Below are 15580 nucleotides of genomic sequence, written 5' to 3'. Positions count from 1 at the left end.
CTGTTAATAAAATCACATAGATTTCAGGTGCACAATTCTATAACACATCATCTGCATGTTGTATTGTGTTTACTACCTCATGTCTCCCTTCATCAACATCTATCCCTCCTGTATCCTCTTCTACCTCCTTCCTCCCCCTTCCCTTTGGATAATCACCATGCTGTTGTTTGTATATGAGTTTCTTATTTTTTATTTTTGTTTAATTCTTTTACCTTTTCACCAATCCCTACAACTCCCATGCTCTCTGACAGTCATCAGTCTGTTCTCTGAGTCTTTATTTTATTCGTTTTTTGTTCATTCACTTCTGCATATAAGTGAGATCATTTTCTTTAACTGGCTTATCTCACTTAGCATAATGCTCTCCAGATCTGTCAATTAACCAATGTCTCCCCAATCAAATTTAATACAAAATAAAAAAAAATAAAGAAAACATAGGCACAAAATTTCAGACATTTCTCATAGCAATTTTTTTTCCTGATATATCCCTTCAGGCAAGTAAAACAAAAGAAAAAATAAACAAATGGAACAACATCAAACTAAAAATTTTCTGACCAACAAAGGAGACCATCCACAAAATTAAAAGACAGCCCATTGAACAAGAGAACATATTCACCAATGAGACATCTGACCAGAGGTTCATTTCCAAAATTTACAAAAAACTTATGAAACTCAACACCAATAAAACAATCCAGTTAAAAATGGGTAAAGGACTTGAAAAGACACTTCTCCAAAGAGGACATACACATGATCAATAGACATATGAAGAGATGCTCAATGTCCCTAATCATCAGAGAGATGCAAATTAAAACCACAATGTGATACCATCTCACACTTGTCGGAATGGCTATCATCAATAAGTCAACAAACAAGTGCTGGTGAGGATGTGGAGAAAGAACCCTATTGCACTGTTGCTGGGAGTGCAGACTGGCACAGCTACTGTGGAAAAGTTTTCTCAAAATATTAAAAATGGACCTGCTATATGACCCAGCAGTTCCACTGCTGGGATGAAATAGTGGAAGAGAGTAAGAAAAAACCCCTCATAAAAAATACCTACATAGAGAAATATTTTTATACCTGTATTCATACATAAATAAGATTTATTTAAATGTTTTTATATTTCACAATAGTAGAAGAGCTAATTAATTGTGCTAATTACCTTGTTTTTAAATATCTGATAGTCTGCCATTATATCTTTTTACTTTTTACATTCAAGAAGTTTTAAATTTATGAAGAGTTCATTTTTAATTTTCAATTACTGTCATGATATCTTGCCTATATTTTATTTCTAATATTAGGTTATAGAAACATGTATATTGTGTTTTTTATTTATAAGAAGATGCAATGCTTTTATGCAGCTAAAAAATATTTACCTACAAAATATTGGAATAAAAGAGAGTAACTGAATCACTTCTAAATTTATCACCCTCTTAATAAAACTGATCATCAGGGAGAAATGTATAAGAATGAGATAACCTATTAAGGGTGTAACTTCTAATGATCAGTATGATTAGGACAAAAATTATTAACCTGTGAGTGTTCATAGCATCCATTTTTCTGTTTTACTTGTTCTTAGGTATTTTGTGCAGCTGCATAAGAACAACAAGAAAAAAGAAACAAAGAGGGGAATTTGCTTCAGAATAGGGTAGAAATCACTTAGGAGTGCTTGAAGAAAAGTGATGTGGAATGAAAGAGAAAAAAAAGCCATTGAAACTGGATAGCAGATAGCTTTATATTGTCATTGAAACCTGAGGGGAAAATTTTACCATACAGAGAAAATTAAGAATGGGTGAGATTTTGAAAAAAGTTTTAAAGATACTTTTCATTGATTGAAATTGTTTTCACCCTGATTTCTATGTCCTCAAGAAATGGTTTAAAGATTAAAATGAGTTTCAACTAAACTTTCTTTGCTGAACTGTGTTTTTCTGAAAACTACATTGTTTGAGAACTCCACTAGCTGAATATCCACTTACATTTTGGTTACGTGCGTTGATGTCTGCGATGGAAATGAGGCATTTCACTTCATTTAAATGCCCAGCATTTTCAGGGGAGGAAAATGCTAGCTTAACTTTATTTGCATAATTTTATATGAAGATGATTTTATTAATGTATTTTGTTTATTAAAATAAAGTTTGAGTATAAGTGCTGTTGATGCTCTCATACTAAATAATTCAATTATAGTATGATAGAATAAGAAAAATACTAATACTCAGAGGATCGCAGTTGAAACAGGAACATTAAAATCTATTAAATATTTCACATAGGTTCAAATATATAGATGATATTATAGATAAGGAGGAAGATATCTATATCAATATTTATCTTACTTAATCTGTGTTTCTATGCCTGCATATCTAATCATCTATTTATATATGCTTGTTACAGGATTTTTCAAAGGTGAAACTATCTGGAAAAGCCTGAGTGTTCTGTAATGGAGGAATAATTAAGTGATACAGGTAGCACTTATAATAGAAAACACTAGAAGGTTTTAAAAAGTCAATTAAATCATTACATATGTGTGAAAGATATATCTATGATTTGTTGTTAAATTTTAAAATCAATCTTTATAGTAGTATATTTAATATAATTTGATTTTTATTTTTCAAGAAAATAATGTATTATTTTTATATTTCAATTTTGTTAAAGATAGACAATTGTATATATGAAAGCATACCAAACAAAAATAATTTTAATTTCTGGGAATTAAAATATGAATGAGTAAAATATCTCATATATTATCCATTTCTTATTTATAAACTTCATAGAGCATTTAATTTGTTTTAATGATTTTTTTCTTTCTAAAACCTAGTAAAATGGAGGAATCAGGATATTTCATACAATTCAATTATTTGCAGTTGCTATAAAAATGAACACTACTTAATTATAAGGATATTTAGGCTAAATATGCTCTTTCTAAATTAAGTGGCTCTAATAATCCATGTTACCTTACCATGTCAAAACAGTAAATATGTGTCACCACTACTAGTTTCAATAGTTTCACTGCACTATTCCAATGGAATTATACTTTAGCCAAGGTAAAGTTTTATGATTATCCATCTCTTTCCATATACCAGATATTCTGTATGTTACAGCAGAAACAATTGCTAATATTTTAAAAATAATATAGTTTCTCATTAAATATTGGAAATGTACAATAAAAGACAATAGAGAAAATAAGGAAGAATACCTAGAAATTTACTGTGCGAGTAGAGTGCCCTTAAAATTTATCATCATAGAGTGAAAGAGAAGTAGAGCTTTTTTTTTTTAATTCCTCTCTTCACTATTGTGAGCAGATACATGTTTTTCCCAGAGGCAAATGGTAACATTGTTGAGATTCCTGGTTATTTATCCATTTTAGGGTTACAAAGAAGTTTTAAAGTTATCTGTTGTTTCATCGAGTCTTCTGATTTTTGGCACCAACAATTCTGACTTTCTATGACAGTAACTTGAAAATTAAAGCCTTCACAAAGACTTTTCTCCTATAAGGTTTTGTAAGCACAGAATCCCCTGTTTGTCTGTTAAATCAATTAATAACTGATACAGGAGACAAAGGGGAAGCCAACTGACTATTTTTGTGCTTATTGAGTCAATTCAGGTAGAAGAGGCTGATGACAATGAAGTGGCACTGAAGGGCACATTCAAGAGATACTTGAATGTGGGACCAACAGTATCTTTTCATTAATTAAATGTGGAATTTAAGAAAGAAACCAAGGATGACTCTAAGGTCCCATGGAGTGCCATCAGATTCCATAAAGAAGAGAAGAGATCACTGGAAAAAAAAACGATGAGGATTAACCAGTGATATCATAGGAAAACCAATACTATTGTTCGGTAGACAATGTGAAGAAAGTGTATCAAAAGAAGGGAATCACCAGCTGAGTCAAGCACCACAGTCAAGTCAGTAAAGATGAAGACCAGAATAACCATGAAGAATAAAAATGACATGTAGAAACATGGAAATACAGATGTAATTAGCAAGAAGAGTTGTAAACAATTGATGAGGGCTAACATGGAAAAGGAGTAAAAAAATCACCTGCTATACCTGCAGATATTTGAAGACTCATACTGAGATTAGGTATAGTGGGTAACAATGCCCTAACAGGCTGAGCCCTTTTTTAACTGATATAAAGAAGAAAAAAAAAGACATGATTACTCCCTGAAAATGAGGTCATCTAAATATACTTATTTTAATATTACATATACCTTCATATATACATATATGTGAATGTGTGTGTGTGTGTATATACCTTCCACCTGTTCTTTATCCCCTAGTCTCATCACAGCTGGATTTTGATTATTCCCTTTTCATAATGTTAGTCCCACAATCCAATCATCTTTCAAGTGCCCTGTAGCTTTCCCAGAGAGGGAATAAATGTTACTATCTCTCTGAGTGATTGCTTCTGTTATGTCTCTTTCTCAGTAGTGCAGAGCCAAAGCTGAAGGAAATGGCTGTTTGTATTGTTCTCCACTTGTGAGCCAAATGGAAAATAGCAACATTTTTAAACACCTGTTTTGAGATTTCTCTAGGTGCAAAAATAGTTGAGCATGATACAGATGATCAGTGAGAACAAACTGAACCCTTAAAGAATAATACAAAGATACTCAACTGTGAAGCAAGATTAAAACAAACAAACAAAGATGGCTCGATTTTCTAGGAGCAGGTACACTGAATGTTAAATAAAACATTTGTAAACTGTTGCAGTTGCCTAAAACCCAGGACCCATCTGTTACTTGGAGTGTGGCTTTTCTCTTTTTTCAGGCATATTGATTAGAATAAATAAATCTATATAAACTTGCTGTAGTCTAATTAACCAAGATTTCTATAAGACCTTGAATTAGGGTGGAGAGTAGGACATATTTTAACTACCTGTTCATTGCTAGTGAATACATGTATCACATTTCTGTAAATAAATTGAAAAGCATGCAAATATGTATCCTATAGCATTTCATCCCAACCATCATACAATCAGTGCATTATGATTTCTGATTACTGAGATTAACTACAGCATGGCGAAGACAAAGAAAAAATCACTTGAAATAATTAATTTTGATTTAATGCATGGCTTAGGAAATCTTTCTTGCAAGCTGACCTTCTTCTCTAGTTTTCCTGGTCATCATTCTTATCTGATAGTTTATTTATAGTGAAGTCAGCCCAGTACTGGTACAACTGAATGTCAGGGGGTCTTGGCCCCTTTCTTTGGCAGGAGTTATTTCATACACAATTGTGACAATGCAAGATTGCATTTAATGTTCTTCTGCCTTCACAATCATATTTGGTATCTCCTCATCACTCTACACTATTGTAATCTACCTTGCCGCTCAAAAGGAACTGTCAGATCACAAAATATTTAATAAGTCAATTCAAGCTGAGGTATTAATGTTTCAAAATGGTTAATTATATTATTATTTTTGAATACTGGTTAATATTTCACTCGTGTCATTGCATGTTTTTTTCTGAAAGTATATTTAAGCAAAAATAATTTTTTATATCACATCAGTGTTTAACAACTCCACTAAGGCATTATTTAGAAGGGCTTATAAAATACTAACTGTGAGGCTCCTTCAAACTCTGATTTGGTACATCTGGGGTAGGGCCTAGGAATATCTTTTAATGAAGCACAACCAGAATTGGAAATAGCAGATTAAGTCATACCTTTGAAGAGCAGAAGCTTATTCTGCATCAAGTTAAGATTTATATTGGGTGATATTGTAGGAGACCATTCTGCGTGGTGTGGGCCCAGCTCCCACTCAGAGATGCACAGGACCCACTCTCACGGATAAGTTCTCCCATGGGGAATTAGGCCTGCTATGTACCTAGGTCGCTTTGAGACTTGCTTTTGCTAAAACACCCTCACCCTGAATTGAGACAGCAAGTGCTTACTGTAACTTCCTAAAATCCATGCTAAACCTTCCAAGGATGAGTGTAACCAGTTCAATTACTTTTCCTTTTTCATTTGCAAATATCGCTCTTTCATGATGTGATTAGTAGCATTGGTTCCTTTGTTTTCTGTAAAAGGTAACCACCTAAAGCAAACCTGTGAGTAGTAAATGAGGACCATCATGTAATATGCCAAAAAAAAAAAAGAAATAAAGGCCTGTCAGGGCAGAGGCCTCAGCTTTTGCTCCCCTTGAGAGACTTGGTAGTCCGGGTGAATGTCCCTCCCCCATCCACAATGTCTCAGACCTCATGAGATGGTATCCCCATCAGATATAACCTGGGTGACTGGATTCATTTACTACAATGGGATTTTATAGGCTTTATTGCATATTTTGGTAAATTCAATAGATTATGCAATTTGAATTAATAATAGGAGTCAGGAAAGTACCTGCTCATATCTCTGATGCTCATGTCTGGCTGGTGATTCCACCTCCTATCAAAGGCCAAGGATTCTCTCTAAAAAAGCCACTATGACTATGTTATTGAAGAAAATTAGATGCCTCCAAACAGCTTAATACATTCTCTGTTTAAAATAGCTCTTTAAAAATGAAAATATTAGCCTTTCAGATGTGGTTTTAGTGAGAAAATATACTGATAAAAATGTCTATGAATTTTTCCAAAAGAAAGCTAATAAACTACTTATTTTAATGAGACCAAACTAGTTCATATTTTGCCTTATGCATCTTTGGTTGTATAAATTTGTGAAAAGAAAATATATACTTTTCCTTTAGAAGGCAAAGTAAGATGTAATTATTAATTTTACGTTGTCAAATTAAAAAAAACAAAAACAAAAAATATCTCGAAATCTGCTTGATATGTCTTATACTGGAATTTGATCTAAATTTGTGAAATGACAAATATGGAGATAAGAGCATAAAAGCACACATTGTTTCAACCAGAGGCATGTATTTTTTATTTGAGCTAACATTGTTTTCAAAAACTGTGGCACAGCCTAGCGGGATTCTTGGTCTTCATTCTATGTCATTCCTTGCAGGGTCAGTGGATAAGAATGTCCTCCCCCAACCCCCCAAAAAGCAGTATCTAATCATGGTGAGGTTTCTAGCTTTATTGCAATCACTGTACTGGATGACAAAATATGACTGGTGTTGGCTCAGCTTCCCTGGACTCATAAAACAGGAAAAAGGAAGAAGTGTTACTCTGTGAATTTGTCTTGGCTGCAAAAGGCAATTCTCTCTTTAATTAGACTTCTGTTTGTCTTTTTCGCACACATAACTAGGGACAAGAATAAATCATAACAGTTTAAGTTGGTCAAAAGTCATGTTTTATATGCACATTTATAAACTTAGTGCAAAAAATACATCATTCTTCTGAGTTATCAAAGCCCCTAAGTCAGGAGTGTCAAACTTATTTTCACCAGGGGCCACATCAGCCTCATGGTTGCCTTAGAAGGGCTGAATATAATTTCAACTCCTTAACAGTTAAAAAGTAGTCACATTTATACAGTCCTAAAATTACTTCGGCCCTTTGAAGGCAACTTTGAGGCTGATGGTACCCAGTGAAAATGAATTTGACACTCCTGCCCCAAGTAATACATTATCTTTTTCAAGACATATGGGGGTGAGAGTTCCAGCCAAGATAGAGGCATGCATAGATATGCTTTGCTTCCTTACACAACCAAAAGAAACACCAGTTTAAAAATAAAAACAAGAACTGCCAGAAAATCAAACTGTATGTAAGTTCAACAACCAAGGAGTTAAAGGAGAAACATTCATCCAGACTGGTAGGATGTGCAGGGACAGGAGGCCGGGATGGAGAAGCCATGTGACAAAGAGGTAGCTGTTGGACAATGATATATCAGGATAAGCTGGGAGAAATAACTGGAGCTCAAGACAGACTGCACAACCCAGGGTTCCAGAATGGAAAACTAAAGCCTCAAAATCTCTGACTGTGGGGGTTTCTGTGGCAGGAGAAACTCCCATCCTCACAGGACAGTTAGCTGAGGAGGCCACAGGACCCTAGAAAGTACATAAGTCCACCCACTGGAGAAGTACACAAGCCTACCTTAAAGGGCACAATCCTCTTCTGGATAGTGGAGGAAGTGACAGAAGTGCTAGCAAGCTAGCAAGTGGCACTATTCCCTCTCTGACCACTTCCCCCATATGGCACTACAATACAGCAAAGTGGGTTGCTCCACCCTAGCAAATACTTAAGGCTCTGCCCCTTACAAGTAACAGGTGCACCAAGATGAAGAAATATGGCCCAAATGAAAGAACATATCAAAAATCAAGAAAAAGAACTAAGTGATGAGGAAATAGGCAACTTATCAGATGCAGAGTTCAAAACACAGATAATCAGGATGCTCACAGAAATGATTGAGTGTGGTCAAAAAATACAGGAAGAAATTAAGGCTATAAAAAGTGAAGTGAAGGGAAATATACAGGGAACCAACAGCAAAGGGAAGAAAGGTGGGTCTCAAATCAATGATTTGGACAAGAAATAAATATCCAAGTGGAACAGAATGAAGAAACAAGAATTCAAAAAAAGATGGAGAGGCTGAGGAACCTCTGGGAGAATTTTAAAAGTTCTAACATCTGAATCATAGGAGTGCCAGAAGGAAAAGAGGAAAAGCAAGAAATTGAAAACTTATTTGAACAAATACTGAAGGAAATCTTCCCTAATCTGGTGAATGGGCTAGCCATGCAAGTCCAAGACACACAGAGAGTCCCAAATAAGACTGAAACAAACCAAGATACATCATAATTACATTATCTAAGATTAAATATAAGGATAGAATCTTAAAAGTAGGAAGACAAAACAGAGTCACCTACAAAGGATTTCCCTTAAGAGTATCAGCTGATTTCTCAAAAGAAACCTTGCAGACAAGAAGAGGCTGGAAAGAAGTATTCCAAGTCATGAAAGGCAAAGTCCTACATCCAAGATTACCCTCTCCAGCAAAATTATCACTTAGAATAGAAGGGCAGATAAAGTGCTTCCAAGATAAGGTCAAGTTAAAAAAGTTCATCATCACCAAGCCCTTATTATAGGAAATATTAAAGGGATTTATCTAAGAAAAAGATCAAAACTATGAACAGCAAAATGACAACAAATTCACAACTATCAATAACTGAACCTAAATAAATGAAAACAAAAAATAAGCAAACAACTAGAACATGTACAGAATCATAGAAATGGCCATCATGTGGAAGGTTACCAGTGGGGAGGGGGACAATGTGGAGAAAAGGTACAGGGAATAAGAAGCATAATTGGTAGGCACAAAATAAACAGGGGGAGGTTAAGAATAGTATAGGAAATGGAGAAGCCAAAGAATTTATATGTATAATCCATGGACATAAATTAAGGTGGGGAGTGGGAATGCTGGAGGGAAGGCAGTGCAAGGTGGAGGAGGACAAAGGAGAGAAAAAAATGGGACAACTGTAATAGCATAATCAATAAAATATACTTTAAAAATAAAGATGTATTGTTGATTTTGATACTTTTATTTCACTAATGATGAAAAAAATTGGTACAAAATTTAAAGTTAAGCCCTACCTAGTGTGGCTCAGTGCACTGAGTGCCCACTTGTGAACTGAAGGGTTGCTGGTTGGATTCCCAGTCTAGGGTATATGCCTGGCTTACAGGCCAGGTCCCCAGTTGGAAGTGTGTGAGAGGCAACCACGCATTGATATTTTTCTCTCTCTTTTTCTCCCTTCCCCTCTCTAAAAAATAAATAAATAAAATCTTTTAAAAATTTTAATGTTAAAATTAGAGAATAGAGCATGAGAAAAGTGGCTTGAATTAATATTACTTTCCAGAGGATCTGAAGGGCATATGCATATAATTGCAGTTTGAATAGATTTTGGCATGGATATTTACTGTTACTTGTTTACTGTTATTTGTTTTTTATTGCTGTTCAAGTACAGTTGTCTCCATTTGCTCATCACCACTTTCCCCTACCCCACCCATCTACACCTCTAACCTTCAATCTGTCCTCCTTTTGGCTTTGTCCATGGGTCCTTTAAACATGTCCCTCACGACTCTTTCCCTTCTTTCTCCCATTATCCCCCTCCCCCACCCCTTTGGTTACTGTCAGTTTGTTCCTTACTTCAATGTCTCTGGTTATATTTTGCTTGCTTTTTGGTTTTGTTGATTAGGTTCCACTTATAGGTGAGATCATATGGTATTTATCTTACACTGCCTGGATTATTTCATTTAGCATAATATTCTCCAGTACTATCCATGCTGCTGTGAAGGGTAGGAGTTCCCTCTTTCTTTCTGCTGCATAGAATTCCACTGGGTAAATGTACCACAGTTTTTTGATCCACTCATTTACTGACAGGCATTTAGGTCGCTCCAGCACTTGGCTATCGTAAATAGTGCTGCTATGAGTACTGGGATGCATAGGTTCTTTTGAGTTGGTATTTCATGGTCCTTAGGGTATAATCCCAGCAGTGAAATTGCTGGATCAAAGTTTTTAAAAAAAAAAATCAAAACTTCACAGTAAAAATAAGTTCACAGAATAAAAATGATCTAGACAAATCTATTTTATTTTACTTTGTATAATTGTATATAACAATATAAGCTACTATGGCATAATGATGCCTTTTTCTTTTGCATAATTATTTTTGTGTGGAGTCTAAAATCCAATCCTTGTGAAGCACAGTAGAATGGTGTTTACCAGAGTCTTGGGGATGGAAGAATTGTGTAGCTGTGGATCAATGCATACAAACTTATAGTTAGAGGAAAAATAAGTTCTGGGGATCTAACACCATCATTATTCACTTCACAATACTGTATCATATACTTTAAAGTTACAGAGACTAGATCTTAAGTATTCCCATTACAAAAATGAAATACTGATTATTTAAATATTTCTTGGAGATCCAAGGTAGCGAAGGAGTAAATGGAAGCTATGCTAACCTCCTCCCAGAACCAATATCAAATTACATGAAATTGTAGAGAAATCATCCAGAATAACTAACTGTATGGATAAAAAAACAAGACCCAGATAAATGTTGCCTCCAAGATAAAATGCAAATGGAAAAGAAAGTAAAGCTAAGTTAACAGTACTTATATCTGACAAAATAGACTTCAAAACCAATGCTATTGTAAGAGACACAGAATAACCCTACATAATGACAAAAGGAACAATACAACAAAAGGATATAACCCTAGTAAACTTTTATGCACAAACATAGGGGCATCTAAATATGTAAAGCAAATCTTGATGGAAATAAAGGATCAACAGAAATAGAGTCACAGCTGGGGATTTTAACATCCCATTGCCTTTGATAGATAGATCTTCCAGGAAGAAAATCAACAAAGAGACAGCAGCCTTAAAAGACACACTACATCAAATGTATTTAATTTATATCTTCAGAGCATTTTACCCCAATGCAGAAAAATATACATACTTTTCAAGTGCACAGGGAACATTTTCTATGGTGGGCCACAGGTTAGGACACAAAACAAGTCTCAGTAAATTTAAGAAGATTGAAATCATATCAAATGTCTTCTCTGACCACAATTTTATGAATCTAGAAACTAATTACAAGAAGGACACTGGAAAACACACAAACGTGGAAGCCAAATAACGTGTTGTTAAACAATGAGTGGGTTAACAATGTGATCAAGGAAAAAATCAAAAGTTACCTTGAAACAAATGATAATGAGGACACCACAACCCAAAATCTGGGGGACACTGGGAAAGAAATCCTAAGAAAAATTCATAGCATTAGAGGCCTATGTCAAAAAACAGGAAAAGGCTCAAATAAATTATCTAAGTTCACACTTCAAGGAACTTGAAAAACAGTAAAGAACAAAAGAACAAACAAAGCCTAAGTGAGTAGGAGGAAGGAAATAATAAAGATTAGAGCAGAAATAAGTGAAACAGAGTCTAAAAAATGATACAAAAGATAAGTGAATCCAAGAACTGTTTCTTTAAAAAGATAAGCAAGATTGACAAATGTTTAAACACACTCATCAAGAAAAAAGTGAAAGGACTCAAATAAATAAAATCAGAAATGAAAGAGGAGGAATAACTACTGACACCAAAGGTATACAAGGATTGTAAGAAAAATATTATGAACAGTTATATGCCAACTAACTGGGCAAACTGAACAAAATGGATAAATCCCTAGAACCATACAGTCTTCCAAAAATAAATCAGGAAGAATCAGATAATCTGAGTAGATAGATTACACTTAATGAAATTGAAGCAGTAATCAAGAAACTCTGAAGAAACAAAAGCCCTGGACCAGATTGCTTCATGGGTGAATTTAACCAAACACTCCAAGAAGAACTACTACCTCTCCTTCTCAAACTATCTCATAAAATTCAAGAGGAGGGAAGGTTCCCCAAACTCATGTTATGAGGCCACTATCCTAGTACTGAAACCAGATAAAAACACTACAAAGAAAGAAAATTATAGGCCAATATCCATGATGAATATACATAATAAAATCCTCAAAAAAGTACTAGAAAACTGAATACAACAATGCATCAAAAAGATTATACACTATAATCAAGTAGGATTTATTCCAGGAATGCAAACTTGGTACAACACTCACAAATCAATAAATGAGATTCACTACATAAGCAAAATGAAGGATAAAAACCAAATGATCATATCAATAGATGCAAGTAAAGCTTTTGATAATATCCAGAACCCCTTTATCATCAAAACTATTATGATAATTACAAAATGGGAGTAGAGGGGAAATACCAAACAAAATAAATGCCATATATGACAAACCCACTTCCAGCATCATACTCCATGAGTGAAATCTGAAAGAATTCCCCTTAAGATCAGAAATAAGATAGAGGTATCTTTTTTTACCTCTCTTATTCAACATAGTACTGGAAGTCCTAGCCATAACAATCAGATAAGAAGAAGAAATAAAAGTCATCCAAATTGGAAATGAAGAAGTAAAACTGTCTTTTTTGCAGATGACATGACACTGTACAGATAAAACCCCAAAAATTCTACCAAGAAAGTACTAGATCTGAAAATTAATTCAGTAAAGTAGCAAGATACAAAATTAATATCTAGAAATCACTTGTATTCTTATGTGCTACTAATGAACAAACAGAAAAGGATATTAAGAAAACAATCCCATTCATGATTGCTTCAAAAATAATAAAATACCTAGGAATACACCTAACCACAGATGTAAAAGATGTATTCTTGGAAAATTATAAGACACTGAAGACAGAAATTGAAGAAGATACCAATAAGTGGAAGCACGTACTGTGTCCCTGGATGGGAAGATGTAACATCATTAAAATGTCCATGCAACCCAAAGCAATCTATAGATTCAATTCAATTCATATCAAGATTCCAGTGATGTATTTCACAGGACAAAAACCAATATTTCAAAAATTTATATAGAAGCACAAAAGGCCCACATAGCAACAACAATCCTGAGAAAGAAAAACAAAGTTTGAGAAATCACACTACTTAATATCAAACCATACCACAAGGCCATAGTAATGAAAACAGCATGACACTGGAATAAAAAACAGACACATATATCAATGGAACAGAACAGAGAGCCCAGAAATTAATCCACACCTCTTGACAGAGGAAGGAAACACATACAATGAGATAAAGATAGTTTACTCAATAAATGGTGTTGAGAAAATTGGACTGATATGTGCAAAAAACTGAAACTAGAACTTCTTATACCACTCAAAAGAATAAATTCAAAATGGATCAAAGAGTTAAATGTTAGACCAGAAACCATAAAAATTCTAGAAAAAACATAAGCAGTAAAAATCTTACACATTGCTCATAATAGTTTTTTATTGGATATATCTCCCCAGGCAAGAGAAACAAAAGGAAACAAATGGGACTACATTGAACTAAAATGCTTTTTGCATAGTAAAGGATGTCATCAAGAAAATAAAAGGATAATCCACAAAATGGGAAAACATATTCACCGGTACACTTGATAAGGAGTTAATATCCAAAATTTATAAAGTATTTATGAAACTCAACACCAAAAAAAAAAAAACAACCCAATTAAAAAAATGGGCAAAAGATCTGAATAGACACTTATCCACAGAGGACATACAGATGGACAATAGACATATGAAAAGATCTTCAACATAACTAATAATCAGATAAATGTAAATTAAGACCACAGTGAGATATCTCACACCTGTCAGAATGGCTATCATCAATAAATTAACAAACAACAAGTGCTGTCCAGGATGTGGAGAAAGGGAAACCCTTTGGCACTGTTGGTGGGAATGAAGTCTGGTGCAGTCACTATGGAAAGCAGTGTAGAAACACCTCAAAAAATCTAAAATGAATCTGCTTTTTGACCCACAGATCCCCCTTCTGGGAATATATTTGAAGGAACCCAAAGCACTAATTTGAAAGAACATAAGCACTCCTGTATTAATTGCAGTGCTATTTACAGTCACTAAGATATGGAAGCAGCCCAAGTGTCCATCAGTAGATGAGTGGATAAAACAACTATGGAACATTTACACATTGGAATTTTATTTGGCCATAAAAAAGAGGAAAATTTTATCCTTTGTGACAGTATGAATGGACCTGGAGAACATTATGCTAAGTGACATGAGCCTGTCAGAGAAAGACAAATACCATTTGATTTCACTCATATGTGGAATCTAATGAACAACTGAACTAACAAGCAAAATAGAGACTGATTCATAGGTGGAGAGCAGATGACAGCTAGTGGAGAGAAGAGGTTAGAGGATAGAGGGATTGAGGAATGAAATAAAAAGGAAAAAGGGCTCATGGACAACAGTGTGGTGATTGCAGGCATGGGGAGGAATAAGGAAAATGAAAAAATCAAGATTAAATAAAAATTAAAATATGAAATGATAATTATGTGAAGTTATGCAGGTGTTTGCTAACACGACAGTGGTAATCATATTGCAATATATACATCTATCAAATTAGCATGTTGTATACCTTAAATTTTCACAAGGTTAACTGTCAACTTTATCTCAATTAAAATAAAACAAAAGAGATAAAATTAGCTATCTATTTGCATGAATCAAAAATCAGTTTTAATACTAGACAATTTCCATGTTTTTACGCATATTATTTAGAAATTTTGTCACTTTGGTATCTTTGAGCAATCACTTATATTTTCAGGATTCTAACACATTGTGTAGCAAATGATTTGAAATGTATACTTTTGAAGTCTCTATAAAATATTCATTAAAATTCTGTTTTAGTTTTGATTTATGTGTTATATCCTCAAAATGTAGCAATCTCCACGATGACAGAGAATTTGCATTATAGGGACTCTATCATCTAATTCAATGAAATAAATAATGCTTAATTCTATTAATTTAATTGCATTAAATTAAATTGAAATGAGATCATTGTAATTTGCCATTTATCAAAGAAAGCTAACCTTTATTAAACATTGTTGTTGCACAGGTAATGATACTGTTCAGGTTTATAAAAAATACAAAATACCACATTCATCTCAAAAATAGGTGTAGGGGGTGGGGGTAAAAATGGAAGATATCTGTGTAGTGTCCACATTATAAAAAAAATGTCACTTGAACAAAAATAAAAGTGAAAGAACTCATGGACAGGTACAACAGTGTGGTGATTGCAGATGTATGCGGGAGGGTGGAGATGGAAGAGGGTATAGTGGGATAAATGGTACTGGAAAATATACAATAAAAATAATAATG

The sequence above is a fragment of the Phyllostomus discolor genome, chromosome 2 (genome assembly GCF_004126475.2).
Source record: "Phyllostomus discolor isolate MPI-MPIP mPhyDis1 chromosome 2, mPhyDis1.pri.v3, whole genome shotgun sequence".
NCBI classification, from domain to species: Eukaryota; Metazoa; Chordata; class Mammalia; order Chiroptera; family Phyllostomidae; genus Phyllostomus; species Phyllostomus discolor.
This window is presented reverse-complemented; position numbering follows the sequence as displayed.